This window comes from Ursus maritimus, unplaced genomic scaffold (genome assembly GCF_017311325.1).
Source record: "Ursus maritimus isolate PB19 unplaced genomic scaffold, ASM1731132v1 scaffold_6, whole genome shotgun sequence".
NCBI lineage: Eukaryota > Metazoa > Chordata > Mammalia > Carnivora > Ursidae > Ursus > Ursus maritimus.
This window is the reverse complement of record NW_024426774.1, coordinates 70,698,525-70,714,220: the sequence shown is the minus strand read 5'-3', so window position 1 is coordinate 70,714,220 and position 15,696 is coordinate 70,698,525.

Sequence of the window (15,696 nt, the reverse complement as noted above, 5' to 3'; positions counted from 1 at the left end):
GCAACAGAGAACCAACTCTACGGCTTCTAGAAAATATTCATGCCCATTGGGCTCCTGGGTGGCTCAGTCAGTTGAGCATCCAGCTCTTGGTTCGGGCTCAGGTCATGATCTCATGGGTTGCAGAATCTAGCCCTGTGTCAGTTCTGAAATCAATGGGGAGTCTGCGGGAAGATTCGTTCCCTCTGCCCCTCCTTCCCAGTGCATGTGTGCTCTAAAATAAATAAATCTTAAAAAAAAAAAAAAAAATCTCCTGCCCAGCCTCCCATCTCCTCACTGAGATTCTGACTCCGCTCTGTGGAAAGCCAAGCACCAGTATTTTTAAAAACCATTCCAGGCGATTCAAAAGTGTAAGGCAGGGTTAAGAGCCACATAAGTAAGGAGTTGCACAACCCAAGAGTTTGCGTTTATTTCAAATGCAACGGAAAGGCATGGACAGGTTTAGGGAAAGGTGTGACATGATCTGATTGGCCTTTTAAGAGCTGATGCTTTGTGGAGAAAGGACTCTAGAGAGGTGACAACAGAAACAATGCTAGTTAGGACCTACTGGGGAGAGAATACAGGGAATCAGGATGTATATTGGGCATAGGGCTTGGGGGGAGGAGGAGGTGGTCCTCAGAAAGGTGGCATTTACTTTGAACTTTTGTATCAAATTTGCAAGGAGGACTTTGTTTGGTGAGATCTTTTCTATTCTCCCTTGGAAATCAGATCTGTGCATGCCCCAGAGTTGACCTTCTGCTGCCATTGCCGGCTCGATCGGTTTCCCCCATTCCCTGAAGGCTCTTTTGACCCAATCCTTGCTGCATTTGAATGACCCAGGAGTGGGCAGTTGATCAGCGCTGGGCCAATAAGGGAACGCTGTCATAAAGACCGAGAAATCTGGGAGGCCGCGTGCACCCTGGAATTATCCGCTGCCACATTTCCTCCATGAGGACTACGCATGACACAGACACACCAAAAGCAAGAGGGAAGCCTCCCAGAGGCCTTGGAAGCCCTGCTTCCAGACGTTACTGAGGACCAGCCCTGTGCCTGCCCTTCCTGAGGCTGTGAGAGTTGACTCTTAATGAGGTGAAATTCACATGGCATGAAAGTAACCACTTTAAAGTGTACAATTTCATGGCATTTAGTACATTCACCATGTTGTGCAAGCGTACTGCTAATTCCAAAAGCACTTTCATCATCCCAAAAGAAAACCCCAGACCATTAAGCAGTCGATCCCCATCCTTCCTGCCCATCCCGAGCAACCACGATTCTAATTTCTGTCTCTAGGGATCGACCTATTCTGGATATTTCCTATAAATAGACCTACCCCCTGACCCTTGTCTCTGGCTTCTTCAGTTAGCATAAGGTCTTCAAGGTTCATCCGTGTTTTAGTATGTATCAGAATTCCTTTTTGTGGCTGGATCGCATTCCATTATACGCATACGCCACAGTTTGTGGGTCCACTCACCCACTGATGGACACTGGCGTTGCTTTTTGGCTACATGAACAGTGCTGTGAGGCGCATCCATGTAGAAGTTTTGGTCTGGTCTCTATTTTCATTTTGGAGGGTATATACTTAGGAGTAGAATTGCTGGGTCATAAGTGATTTTTTTTTTTTTTTAAGATTTTAACAGAGAGAGAAAGCACAGCAGAGGGAGCGGGAGAGGGAGAAGCAGGCTCCCCGCTGAGCAAGGAGCTGGGTGCGCAGGGCTGATCTGGGGATCATGACCTGAGCCTGAGCCAAAGGCAGATGCTTAACCGACTGAGCCACCCAGGCGCCCTTCATATAGGAATTCATTTCAATTTTTTGAGGAACCACCAATAGCAGTATTTTCTTTTTGCTTGAAGTGGTACATACCATATTTCTGTTAGTTTCATCAAGAAGAGTCCTGGTGTTATGGGCTCAAACCAGCTTTCTGGTCCATTCAGCAAGTCCTTTGAAAATATCTGGTCCAGCACACCCCAACAGCAGCAGCAGGACAGGATGCCCGGCCGGTACCACAGCCTTGTCCCGACTCTCTCTGAGCTCCCCACTCCCTACCTGCCCTCCTTTACCGCCCCCTCCTGCTGGCTCCCCCGTGGGGACACAGGGCTCCTGGCACTTCTGGGCTTCTACCTGTCCCCTTGACGCAACCATCACCGCCCTCCAAGTGTTCTCCTCTTCCTCCACAGCGTACAGCTTACCTGCAGCCCATCTCAGGTCCCCATAAAGCCTTCCACCTCTGCCCCACGACGCCTCGTACTGCCATCGTCCTGGGCACACCCACGGCCCTCACGACAGGCTTCTGCCCCAGTCAGCCCTCAGTTCTGCTGTTTCTGCCTACGGCTTTTATAATTTCAGGCGTCAGCCAGCGATGCCCACCACCCCTGTCTCTGCTGGCCCCCACAGGGCAGGCACTCAGGGCAGCACGTACAGACGGTGGACACGAAGCCACAAATGCAGGAGATAAGCCCCCGCCCCCTCCAAGGCGAGCACAGATCTCCTGTTTGCTCATAAAGGCCCCGTGGCAGCCTTTACAGAACAGAACAGAGATTTTTCAGTGCCTACTCCTAGCCAGACGTATTGTGACCATCCACCACAATAAAGGACCAGGACAGCTAACAATTGTTCTTGAGCAGGACCCGGCAAGGCAGGGATTCATCTATCCATTGCACGAATGAGGCCATTGCGGCCGAAAGATTAAGAAACTACCTGAGGTCAACTTGCTATGAGCGCTAAAGCTGGGTTTAGGTCCAGACCAGTCTGACGCCCAATTCTAGAGTCCTTTTACCACATGAAGCTGAAATTGCCACATATTGGACGACACACCGGCAAGATGGCAGGGAGAGAATTACACTTACTGTTTTATTGTACCTCATACTGGAACGTACATCCTGGTGGACACATTTTGAAAAGCAACTTGGCAATAAGTATCGAGCCCGTAAAAGTGTTCTTACAACTTGATCTTGATGAATTTATTTTCAGGAAATCAATTTTATTATAGAAAAAGGGATATGTCCAGGGCATACCTTTTTGCATTATTTATAACAGCAATTAGCAGGGAATAATCTCAATGTCCAAATATAGGAAACTAGTTAAGAAGATTATGGTATCGAGGCAAAGGAATATTGTACAACAGTGGTTCTCAAGTAGAAACAATGTTTCTCTGCCAAGAAACATTTGGCAGTGTCTGAAGACATTTGTGGTTGTCCCAATGGGGGAGAGGGAAAAGGAGGATTTCTATGGGCATCTAAGCAAGAAAGGCCAGAGGGGCTGTTAAACATGCCACGATGCATAGGACAGGCCCCCGAATGTCAATAGTGCAGAGGGTGAGAAACTTTTCTTTTTTTTTTAAGATTTTATTTATTTATTTGACAGAGAGAGAGACAGCCAGTGAGAGAGGGAACACAAGCAGGGGGAGTGGGAGAGGAAGAAGCAGGCTCCCAGCAGAGGAGCCTGATGTGGGGCTCGATCCCAGGACCCTGGGATCACTCCCTGAGCCAAAGGCAGATGCTTAACATCTGAGCCACCTGGGTGCCCCGAGGAACTCTTTTATAGAAACTATTAATATGAAGGCTGTATTTTATGTTGAGAGAACAAATAGAAATCAAAGTTTGGGGTACACCATAATTTTCACCATGGAAAACTATCTTGCATAGGAGGGAACATTACATGAAAAAGATGGTAAGCAGAAAAAAATACTCTAGTGGAAACAAATCTGACTCTCTGAAAGGTTCTCTTGAACCATGTTTTTTTTGTTTTGTTTTGTTTTTTGGTTTTGTTTTGTTTTTGCTGTTTTTTTTTAGAAAAAGGGGAGGGGGAGAGGGAGTGGGACAATCTTAAACAGGTTCCATGCCCAGTGTGGAGCCAGACGTGGGACTCGAACTCACAATCCTGAGATCATGACTGTGACAGTTCACCAACTGAGCCACCCAGGCGCCCCATGTCATGTTAGTTTTTGCACTAAACAAAAATTGGGGGGAAAAAAGTCGAAGCACAACTTGCTACATATAGGAGTAGCAGTTGTTACTATCTAGACTTAACATTGTGTCTAGCACACTTTCTATGCTTAAATAGTTTGGAAAGAAGGATTTTTAACAAAAGCTATGTGAACAGATTGGATCAAAAGTGGTATTTTTAGAAAATCATCCAAATGTCATGATCTACCATGTTGATCCAGACTCCTTCTGATGCAAGGGACAGAACCAAACTGAAACTAGTTAATACACAAAAAATATGTTGATACACGTGACCTGGAAAAAAGAGATCTGGCATGAGGTCAAGTGGACCCAAGAGCTTACACCATGGTCTCTTCAACCTTGGATGCTCTGTGATTTCTTGGTCTTTCACTCTCAAACTAGTATCACATACTCAGTTTCTGAACCTGGCCCTCATTCCCAACTGCATACAGCCTCCTCCTGCCGATGGGGGATAGGAAGAGGCACAAAAGGCTCTGAGCTTAACAGCATTTTAAGTATCCATCCATGAGTCCAGAAAAAGAGAAAACTATCTGCTTCATCAGAGAAAAATCTAAAAGGTTTCTGACTGGTTTTGTTTGGGTCACACACTTACCCATTGGTCTAACTGCCATGGTTGAATGCTGGTAATAGAAAGTAGGAGGAGAATTGGCAGGAAAGGGGGTTAGACAAAAACAACAAATGTCCACCATCCGCATGAACTGACGAACATTTGGATACTTGAAAATATCTGGGGACACAGGCATAGGAGTGAGGTAGGAGGACAGAGTCCAAAAGACAGAAAATATTTGGGGTGTCATATTATCAAAGAATAATGAAATATCTTGGTGGCTTGCTTTTTTCTGCAACAAAAGAGGTAGGATGGTGGAATCATAGAGCTGAAACCTCTTTGTTCCTGTAGACATAAGGTAACATAACAAACACATCTTTTTTGGAAGCCTGCGGCATCCTAGTCCTAGGTTAGGTTCTGAATACCTTGGAGAGAGGCAGAAGCCATGCTTGTCAGCCAGGTTGGCCTTCCAGGTGAGATGGAACAGTAAAGGTGGACCTTGGCCTTGAAGGGTATTCATTGAACTGAATTTCAGAAAGGAAAGACCCAGTGAATTAACTGAAAAAGATATTGAGTAGAGCAATGGCTTTCAAAGCTTTTTTGATGTAAACTCAACAACAACAAAAAAACACATTTTACATTGCAATTCTGTATACATATGGCACGTACACACGTAACTCGGACAGAAGTGTGATGAAACTACACCTGATGCAGTCTGATACTCTTCACCCATTCTGCTTTATTGCATTTTTATTTATTTGAGAGAGAGTGTGCATGCGTGTACATGAGTATGGGGAGGGGCAGAGGGAGAGGCAGACCCCCCACTGAGCAGGGAGCCCGACATGGGGCTCGATCCCAGGACGCTGAGATCATGACCTGAGCTGAAGGCAGTTGCTCAACCGACTGAACCGCCCATACACCCTATTTCATTTTTTTAAAATACATCTTTAATGACTCACAAAACAGATTTCAAGTCAAGACCCACTAATGGGGGCGCCTGGGTGGCTCAGTCGTTGAGCGTCTGCCTTCGGCTCGGGGTGTGATCCCCGAGTCCTGGGATCGAGCCCCACATCAGGCTCCTCTGCTGGGAGTCTGCTTCTTCCTCTCCCACCCCCTGCTTGTGTTCCCCTCTCTCACTGGCCGTCTCTCTCTCTCTCTCCGTCAAATAAATAAATAAATCTTAAAAAAAAAAAAAAAAAAGACCCACTAATGGTTTGAGACCAGCAATTTGGAACGTCTATTAAGAGAGGAAAAGTTGGCAGCAGACATGAATAGACATTTTTCCAAAGAAGACATCCAGATGGCCCACAGACACATGAAAATATGGTCAACATCACTGATCATCAGGGAAACGCAAATCAAAACCACAATAAGATATCGTTTCACGCCTATCAGAATGGCTAAAATCAACAACACAAGAAACAACAGGTGTTGGTGAGGATGTGGAGAAAGGGGAACCCTCTTGCCCTATTGATGGGAATGCAAACTGGTGCAGCCACTGTGGAAAACAGCATGAAGTTTCCTCGAAAAGTCAAAAATAGAACTACCCCACAATCCAGCAATTGTACTACTAGGTACTTAGCCAAAGGATAGAAAAACACTAATTCAAAGGGATACATGCACCCTGATGTTAACAGCAGAGTTATCTACAACAGCCAACTTATTTGAGAGAGAGAGAGAGAGAATAAGTGGGAGGGGGAGAGACAAGAGGGAGAGGGAGAAGCAGACTCCCCACTGAGCAGGAACCCTGACGTGGGGCTTGACCCCGGGACCCTGGGATCATGACCTGAGCCGAAGGCAGATGCTTAACCGACTGAGCAACCCAGGTGCCCCTCAAGTTTCCTGGTTTCTAACAGGAAAAAAAAAAAATTAGGTGCCTAGATGAAGCACGACTTATACCATCACTGAAACCAGCGAGGATTTCCTCCCTGCCCCAAGGGAGTTGGTCGGAATGAATTCCACCTTCAGTAGGGATCCCCAGTGAAAACAACAGCAGGGTTCAAGGGTCAGTACAGACAAATGGCACATGCTTCAGTACAGACTAGTGGCACAGGTCAAAGTTCAACTCATCAACATGAATTATTTGAAAGACCAAGACAACACAGTCCAAGTCTGCAGCCACCTGATGGATAACCTTTGACCCAAAGATAATATTCAAGAATATAGAGAAAGAGATGAATGGCTTATCCTTCAAGCAATCCTCCATAAACATTGTTTCTTTAAAATGAGCTTCTGATAAGAATAGAGCTGCAGAGTTTGAAGTTATACTATCAGGCAAAAGCTTTATTTTTCCTATTAAAGGAAGGCTGAACATGCTTTGGCCATCAGCCAAGTGGAGGGTTGAGCCAATGTCCTCCTTTGCCAAGTTAAGGAGCCTAATCAGGATGGGAGCCAGCATGAAAATTCACTGAACCTCCACCCAGAACAGGGCCAAGACGAGCAGCAAAGTTTCCCACAGGAATTAGTTCTGCATCTATTTCAACGTGGGGGCAAGGTCCCCAAAGCTGTAGGTCATAGAGATCAGCCACTAGCACGTTAGCTTAGGGAAGGTTCCAAGCGGCCAGTACCAATTGCTCATTAAGACCACAGAACACTTAACAAAGTGCCCAGGACACTTAGAACCTTAATACCAAGTCATGGATTAAAGAGAAACAGTGCAGAATCTAACCAAAATGAACTACATAGTTATCTTTACAAGTCATAAAAGAGAGAGAGAGAGAGAGAGCGTGAGAAAGAAGGGGGAAGAGTATATACCAAGGCTAAGAAGAAAAAAAGGCTTGGACATCACTATGAATTATGATCTATGAAAATAGATACTTGTCACCACAAAGTCTTCTGGTGATGTGAAAAGAAAGTTCTAAGGAATTCTCATTTGTCCCTCCCCCTCCCTTGCCCAACTGTCCACAGCTCACTCAACTCAAACACCCTAAGGGTCTGTTTCACTTTTTCCTTCCCACACAAGCATCACACCACAATCTGCCCTTTCCAAACCGCCACTGGCAATTTCAACTAAACCGATCACATGTCAATTAATTCTAGGAGGCTAGTCCTGATGCCAAGAAACTATGGCACTGTCCCCATCAGAAATCACAACCCTCGGGGCGCCTGGGTGGCGCAGTCGTTAAGCGTCTGCCTTTGGCTCAGGGCGTGATCCCGGCGTTCTGGGATCAAGCCCCACATCAGGCTCCTCGGCCGGGAGCCTGCTTCTTCCTCTCCCACTCCCCCTGCTTGTGTTCCCTCTCTCGCTGGCTGTCTCTCTGTCAAATAAATAAATACAATCTTTAAAAAAAAAAAAAAAGAAAGAAAGAAATCACGACCCTCATCTACCAAGCTGGCCTCATCCCACAGGCAAGTGAAAGACCTAAGGTCCTCCTCTTATTCAACTGAAGCGACATATTGGAGACAAATTTTAATTTAATTCAAATTAGCCTGAAGTGGGAAATTAATACATGTTTGATTCCCCATGACACCTAGGATTGTGTACCCTGTAGGAGCTCAATAATTGCTAACTTGGTGAATACTTTATTCCAGGTGCTGTTAAAGCTTTACATAATTTATTTCACACTTACATTTTGTCATTCATTCTGGCAATATACTATCCCCATTTTAAAGATGGGGAAACAGAGGCTCTGGCAAATCCATTGACTCATCCAAGACAATACAGCTAGTAAGCAGCGCAGTGGATCCCGAGACTACCCAATGCTGGAGCCTAAGCTCTTTGCACTCCCCCAGGCCTTTTCCTAAAAACACTTCATGAAAGCTGCAAACTCCTCCAGTGACTGCTGAGCCAATGACAGAAATCATAGGCGGGCAAAACTCAGCTCAACACCACGTAAACTTTCTAACTGTTACAAAGCCCAGCAACAGAACTGACCATGAGGTAGTGAATGCTTCATCCTAGGAATGACTTTTCTGAGTTCACATAGACAGGGATCACTGCTTTGCTTGACATGCTCGACTAGATGGTCTCAATACCAGAAATCACAAAAACCAAGACTGAAAGATTCTGAGAAATGAAGCCGGAGTGCAGTCCCAGGATCCTTTCCTCAACACCTGGAGCAGGAGACGCTGTGCTTCAGGAGGCATGGAGATGAAAAGACACAACTCCCGGTACAATTTGAGCTGGACATTGAAGAAAAATGGGATTTCAGAAAATGGGAGTGGAAAAGAGTTGAATGTTATGCCTGGTTCCAAATGCAGGGAACGGAATATTCAACACAGGATGGTGAAAGCATAGAAAATGGATAGGGAAGGAGAGGATATATCACAGAGAGTAGTAGGAGAAAAGCATTGATGGGTAATATGAGGCCAGATTATAGAGGGCTCCAACAATGTGTCACAAGAATTATACACCATGACCCAGCGGAATTTATCCCGGGAATGCAAGACTGGTTCAACAGTCAAAAAATCGACGTTAGCTCACAAACTCACCAGGCTAAAGAAGAAAAATCGTAAAATCGTATTAATTGATTCAGAAAAGGCATTTAACAGAATTCAACACCCATTTGTGGTTAAAAAAAAAATCCTCAGCAAACTAGGAATAGAGAGGAACTTCATCGATCTGATACGGAATATCTACAAAAATCCTACAGCTAACATCCCATTTAATGTGAGAAATGGGTTACTTTCCCCCTAAGTTCAGGAACAAGGCAGAGAAGTCCACGCTCACCGTTCCTCTTCACAGCCACACTAGAAGTCCTAGCTACTGCAGTAAGACAAGAAAAGGAAATAAAAAATATACAGATGGGGGAGAAAAAGAAACAATTTTCATTAACAGTTAGCAAGACTGCCTATATAAACAGATCAGTCTGGCACCTGGTATAGGAAGGGCTCTTACTAATTTGATAACATAGTTTTGAATTAAGAAGATGAAATTCATTTCTCAAGTTCATGCTAGAGACCAACCAGAGCCCATGTAAAAAAAAGTATAAAACTCAGGCACCTGGGTGGTGCAGTTGGTTAAGCATCCGAATCATGGTTTTGGCTCAGGTCACGATCCCAGGGTGGTGAGATCGAGCCCTGCATCAGGCTCCATGCTCAGTGTGGAGTCTGCTTAAGATTGTTTCCCCTCCCTCCCCCTGTGCTCCTCCCCTCTCTTGCACTCTGTCTCTAAAATAAATAGATAAAATCTTCAAAAAAAAAAAAAAGACAAAAAAAAACACCCAATAAGCAAACAAAACCAAACCCCCAATTGAACTAGCAAACTTGAACTGAGTTGATATGGATGTTAACACACTTAACTGAGAAGTGAAAGATTTCACTAGATCTCAGATATCAAGTCATCTGTTCTGTTTAGGCTGACTCAATTGCCCTCTTCTTCTCCTCCTCTACCAGAGAAATCGAATTCTGTTTTGGAGGGCAGGGCATAATGTGATAGCTGTGTACTAACAAGTTGCTTTATAACGGCCATGTATACATTTCATCCTCTGCTAGGCTTAGCCCAAACAATTAGGATAACACTAGAAACAAAAGTGGCCACAAGACAATCCAACATTTCCATATTTCTGTGACGGTTTCCAAGTGAATAGGTCCTTCTATAACTATCAAACTAGGGTAGAAAACCATCAGAACAATTCAATCAGTGGGAATGGAGTCCAGTACACATTGCTCACGCATTGACAGGGGAAAAAAAAAAAAAAAAAAGGAAATTTAAGACAAGTAGAGTGTGAATGAATTCCTTTTACTATATTCATGCAAGGGAATATCGTTAAGCTGTGAAAACGAGCAAGCCGCAGCCATACACATGATCGTGGAAAAATATTCCTGATGTAACGTTGAGCAAAAAAAGCAAGGCCAAAAAGAATACATGTAGTTTAATTTCATTTAAATAAAGTTCAGAAACAACTAAACTCATTTTTTATCTAGGCTCACATACACAAAAAGTCAGGCTAATGCGGGGGGGATGGGAGTGGGTGAAATAGATTAGAAAAGGATACACAGAGGTGTCTGGGGTGTTGGCTACTTGGAAACAGAGATTCACGTTGTAACAACTAAACTGTATACAGATGCATTTTATGCACTTCTTTCAGTGTATGTTTCACAATAAAGGTATTTAAAACATATTCTTTAAAAAGACAAATACAGTGTGATTAATTAAAAAGAAAAAGTAGAAGATTCAGCCAAACAGAGTTTTGAGTCTTGCACCATTATTTCCAGCCACGGGACAAGCAGTTTCTCCATCTCTCTGAGCCCTCCGTATTCTCACTTTTACAGGGAGAATCATACTAATATCTACCTAATATCTAGCAATTAAATGTGAAGATACACATAAATTTGATTGGCTGTCAGTGGCTAAACAAACGTTTGATTTGTTCCTCCAGTTGGTAAGGCCAAGCCTACCCACGAAAGCATTATTTTCCAAAGCAGAGGAGGGTATAGGGAGTGCTGAGAGCAGAGGGAGAGTCCGGAGGGCTGGAGTGGACAACAGAGGCATTCCAGAAGGGCATGGGGTTCCAGGTGAATCTTAAAGGATTTGCTTGAAATAACTATTGGATGAGCAAATGAATGAAAAGCACGGAGAAACAAAATTGAAAGGTGTGAGATATATTCCAGAGGCAGTGAGTAGACCACAGATAACATTAAAGATGGCCCCAGACTCTGCAGAAATTTTGTCTAAATGAGTTTTCTCCCTGTGGGTGCCCACGCGAACATTCAGGCATTTTCTAGAGATGGGCATTTCTGTTCCCCTGGCCCTAGGGAAGCCGTGTGTCTATGGAGACCACACTGTGGCTGGTTTGACCCCCTGGTACGATGCTATCTCTCTGACCTATCTGTGACCCGAATATTTGGGTGTATTCATTTCCTGTAGCCCCAGTGGGACAAGACAGCTCTTGCACCTGCTGACATATTTAGACACATACATTATCTCAACGGCCACTGTTCTCTCTCGATAACCACCACGTCACCTAGATTGCTAAAGTCAGCTTCCTCCACAAACCACAGTGCAAAAGATTCTCATGGGAAAAAAAAAAAAAAAGGTGCCAAGGCATCTTCTGACTTTGGTGCTTGGGTTTTCAAAATGAAGTTTTCAGATAAGAATACTGGTCAGAGGGACCAAGAGGTTTTGGGGCTGCGGGGTTGCCCACAAAGATAGAGTGGGAGAGCGGGTAGAGGAGAGACTTAGAGGCAGCAGAAACTGATGGAAAGTACCCTAGAGATCCAAGCTCTAGCTTGGGGCCTGACATTCGATCTCTCAGTGACCTTGGATGGATCATTTAACCTCGCCAGCATCGGTTTTGTTACGTGGACATCAGGAGGCTGGTGGATGTGACCTCTAAGAATCTGGCAGCTCTTCCATTCTAGGACCACAAATGCAAGAGACCCTACTTTCTGGGCTGGGAAGAAACAGGTCAAGCCCCCTCTTCTTTTCTGATATGCCTTTGTCCATTCTCCCCCTCATGACCTCTAGGTAACTCAGTAAGTGGACCCATCATTAAAGAGCCAATGAATAAATTTGGATGGAATCAGTAGGTCTGTTTTTCCTATTTACCACCTTCAGTGTCCCACAAAGAAGAAGAAAAAAAATCACTGCAGGATGGTTTCCTCTGCCCAATGAGGCTTGAAGTGGGATTACTCAAGTCCAGATCCCAGAAGCCTCATATGGGTACCACGCCTTTGCGAGACATGGACAGGCTGGCCTTTGCCTGGAAGAGACAGGCCAGAATGGCAAGGGTCTGGGAACCTTGTCTGCTGAGGAGAAGTAGGACTGAGGGCACTGAGACTGGACAGGAGCAGTCTCCAGAGCCACAGAATGATGGCCACAAGCAGCTGGAAGGCGGACAGAGAGGATAGGTTTGTTCGATGTTGCTCCAAGGGCCACCAAAGGAAGCTCCTAGGAAAGCAGGAGACTTCGCCACAGGAGGAAGAGCTTGCCTGCAATTCGAGCATCCAAGAATATCTCACAGCGGTGGTGACCTCCCTGCCCCAGAAAATGTTCTCGCTCCAAAGGCTCCATGCCCATCTGCAAGGAGACCTCCCAGAGGGGCACCTGGGTGGCTCAGTCTGTTGGGCATCTGCCTTTGGTCATGATCCCAGGGTCCTGGGATTGAGCCCCACATCAGGCTCCTTGCTCATCAGGGAGCCTGCTTCTCCCTGTTTGCCGCTCCCCTGCTTATGCTCTCTGACAATTAAAATCTTGAGAGAGAGACAGACAGACAGACTTTAGAGAGCATACATTCAGCAGGCAAGGGGTCAAGTGTCCTTTACAAGGCTGAGATCCTAGGATTCTACCAGAGTGGACCCTGGAGTTTAGCAAACATTCACCTTCCTTTCTAGCTGTATTTTTTTTAAAATGTGTCTGAATTCTTCCATACAGAATTCTGTGCTATAGGGTTGTACTTAACCACTTTTCCATCAATCTTTAAGGGGAGAGAGTTTTGAGGTTAAAGTCCCCTTAATTTCCATTTCCTTTCCCAGTCAGAAGTCCCACCAATGTGATCAGGAATGAAACATTTTATTATTTTTTAAAGATTTTATTCATTCATTTCAGAGAGACAAAAGCAAGAGAGATCACAGAGGGAGAGGGAGAAGACCACTTGCCGCTGAGCAGGGAGCCCAACGTGGGGCTCGATCCTAGGACCCTGAGATCATGACGTGAGCCGAAGGCAGCTGCTTAAATGACAGAGCCACCCAGGCGCCCCAGGAATAAAACATCTTAGGTGCAGCAGGGAGCATTAGTTACAGGTTTTGAAATGCCAATTATCCCTATGCAAAGTGAAAAATGTAAGTTTGGATTTTTCGGATCAAACTGTTAGAGAGAGAGAGACCCACCCTTTCCCTGCTGAGATGAAGAAAACACAGTCCCTTTTACACAGCAGCTCAGTGGCCGTCACACAGGGCAGTGGCAGGCATTCAGAACGCACTCCACCATATTCAGGGGAAAGAAAACCTCGAGCGTCATCCAGGGAGGTGACCGGCTATGGCCCACTCAGGCCGGTTTGAAGTTTCCTTCCCCACCTCTGGGGTTCTTCGCTTAGTTTTCCTTCTGTAACCTGTCCCCTAATTTGCACCCAAGACATTCCTCTTCCAGAAATCACCATCACCAGTGTCGCCACGTCAAATTGAAAGAGAGACAACCTAGCTTTCCAATGAGAGAGGACAATTTTTTTCATCTCTGAACTGCCCATGTACAGCCCTGAGCAAGAATCATTTCAAATCCACGGAGCTATATGTAAAGATGCCGCAGCGAGGTGGGAAACGCTATACATACCGTCGGCTCACACCCTAGCAAATACGTATGTGCATGTACAATGGTGTAAAAACGACTTGGGACAAATAGTTGAAATGATCTCGGGGAGACTTATCTGAAGGAAAGGTTCTCCTTCTACCCACTCCCTTCATAGGCCTGTATTTTAAATTTTCAGTAATATCTTGAAATTGTTTACACGGCAAGTAATGACTTAAATAATCATTACCTTTTTTTTTAAGATTGTATTTACTTGTCAGAGAGAGAGCACAAGCAGGGGGAACGGCAGGCAGAGGGAGAGGGAGAAGGAGGCCCCCTGCTGAGCAGGGAACGCGACGCGGGGCTCAATCCCAGGACGCTGGGATCATGACCTGAGCCGAAGGCAGACACTTAACCGACTGAGCCACCCAGGCGTCCCTCTAGTACTACCTTTTGAAGGCCAGCTTCCTTCCCTCAAGACACACTCATGTATAAACTGGGGCCGACCTGGTTAACCTGACTTTTTTTTGAAGTTGCCACAGCCTGTCTACTCTAAGCGGGACGTGGAGGGGAGAAGCTTCATAAAATGGCAATAAGCTTCAAGCTTCACTTTCTTAGCCAGGAAAGGTTTGCTCATGGAATGGTCACAATAACCCTCTGGAAGTAGGGATCATTTTGAGTCCAGGTTTTAAGAGTAAGTTTCACAGCCAGGACATAGTAGAGCTGGGCCTCTCCGTCCAGAGTCTCTGTGCTCCACCAGGAGGCCCTGGGCAGAGTGCTCCCTCTGTGTTTTGTTTGTCTTGGTTTCCAAAGAGTATTCCAGCAACATCATGGAGGATGGGTCTGCAGGAAGACCGTCTGGAGGCCAGCCGGGAAATGGCTGCCCCACCAATGTGACAGGTGCCAAGGACAGCAGTTAAGACTAGATCAAGGGAGTTGAAGAAAAGAGGACAGACGTTAGAGGGAAGTTGGCAGAGGACAACTTGGAAAGTCACCATTGGACAGGCTGAGAGAGAAAGGGGACGCTAGGTCTCCGCTGGGGGAGGAGGGCAGCGGACAGAGTGGAGAAGGGGAAGGTGGAGGAGGAGGGAAGGACGGACTCTGAAGAGCCTGTGGAAAGCTCTCCCTAAAGCACTGGACGCATGGGTCAGAAGGGTAAAACGAAGATGGGGTGAAAAAATTGGGAAGGCACAACATTTGGGGGCACTCATCGGGATATGAAAAGAATACTGTTAATCCAGTTCAGCTCCTAAATAGTTTATGGCTAAAGCTAGCTTTTGCTCCGTTGATTTTCACAGATCTAAATCCCTAAGGGCTAACGTAGAATCAAGATGAGAACTAACCCGGCCTTTGACAACCACCACATGAGGGAAAACGACGTAGCCAACTGTAGCAAAACACAAAACAGCAAGTCTTCCTTATTCAGGGGAGCAAAACAGAGCATTCCCAAACCAGCTATGGCCAAGCCGTGTGCCACGCGCAGAATACCAGTGTGTGAGACCCGGTACCTGCATTCAGGGGCTACCAGCGTCCCTCCGTCCCTGGCATCAAATACCTGCTATCAACCCACGGGCTAAATGGGTCAGTCCGACGTGTCCTAATGAGTCCTGAAGTATCTTTCACAATTTAGGATCTGGTCTTGCCTTGAAGTGGCCAGGTTCTAGAAACTCTGTTATGTCTTCTTTTATTCACTTGGACCATCAAAGGGCTGGGATACATAATCATTTTTCCATTGTTTGAGCAGACCCCATTACAGCTGCTGAGAAGTGATAATTGAGTTTACCAAACGTAATTACCTCTGCTCAACCGACCTCCTCTTCAGTGCGCCCTTCTCCATCAGGAGGAACGAACGTCACCTTGCACAAAGGACCCTTGCATATTTGAATGGCTTCCCAGGAGTCTTTGAGTGGCATATAATTACACTTAATTTAATTTTTTTGTCATTAGTCCCAGAGGCTTTGATCCAAGGTCTGCATTATTCTGATATAAGGAAAATAAAGCTCCACCTCAAATTAAATATTTGCCTTTGTATACAGTTCGCTGTTCA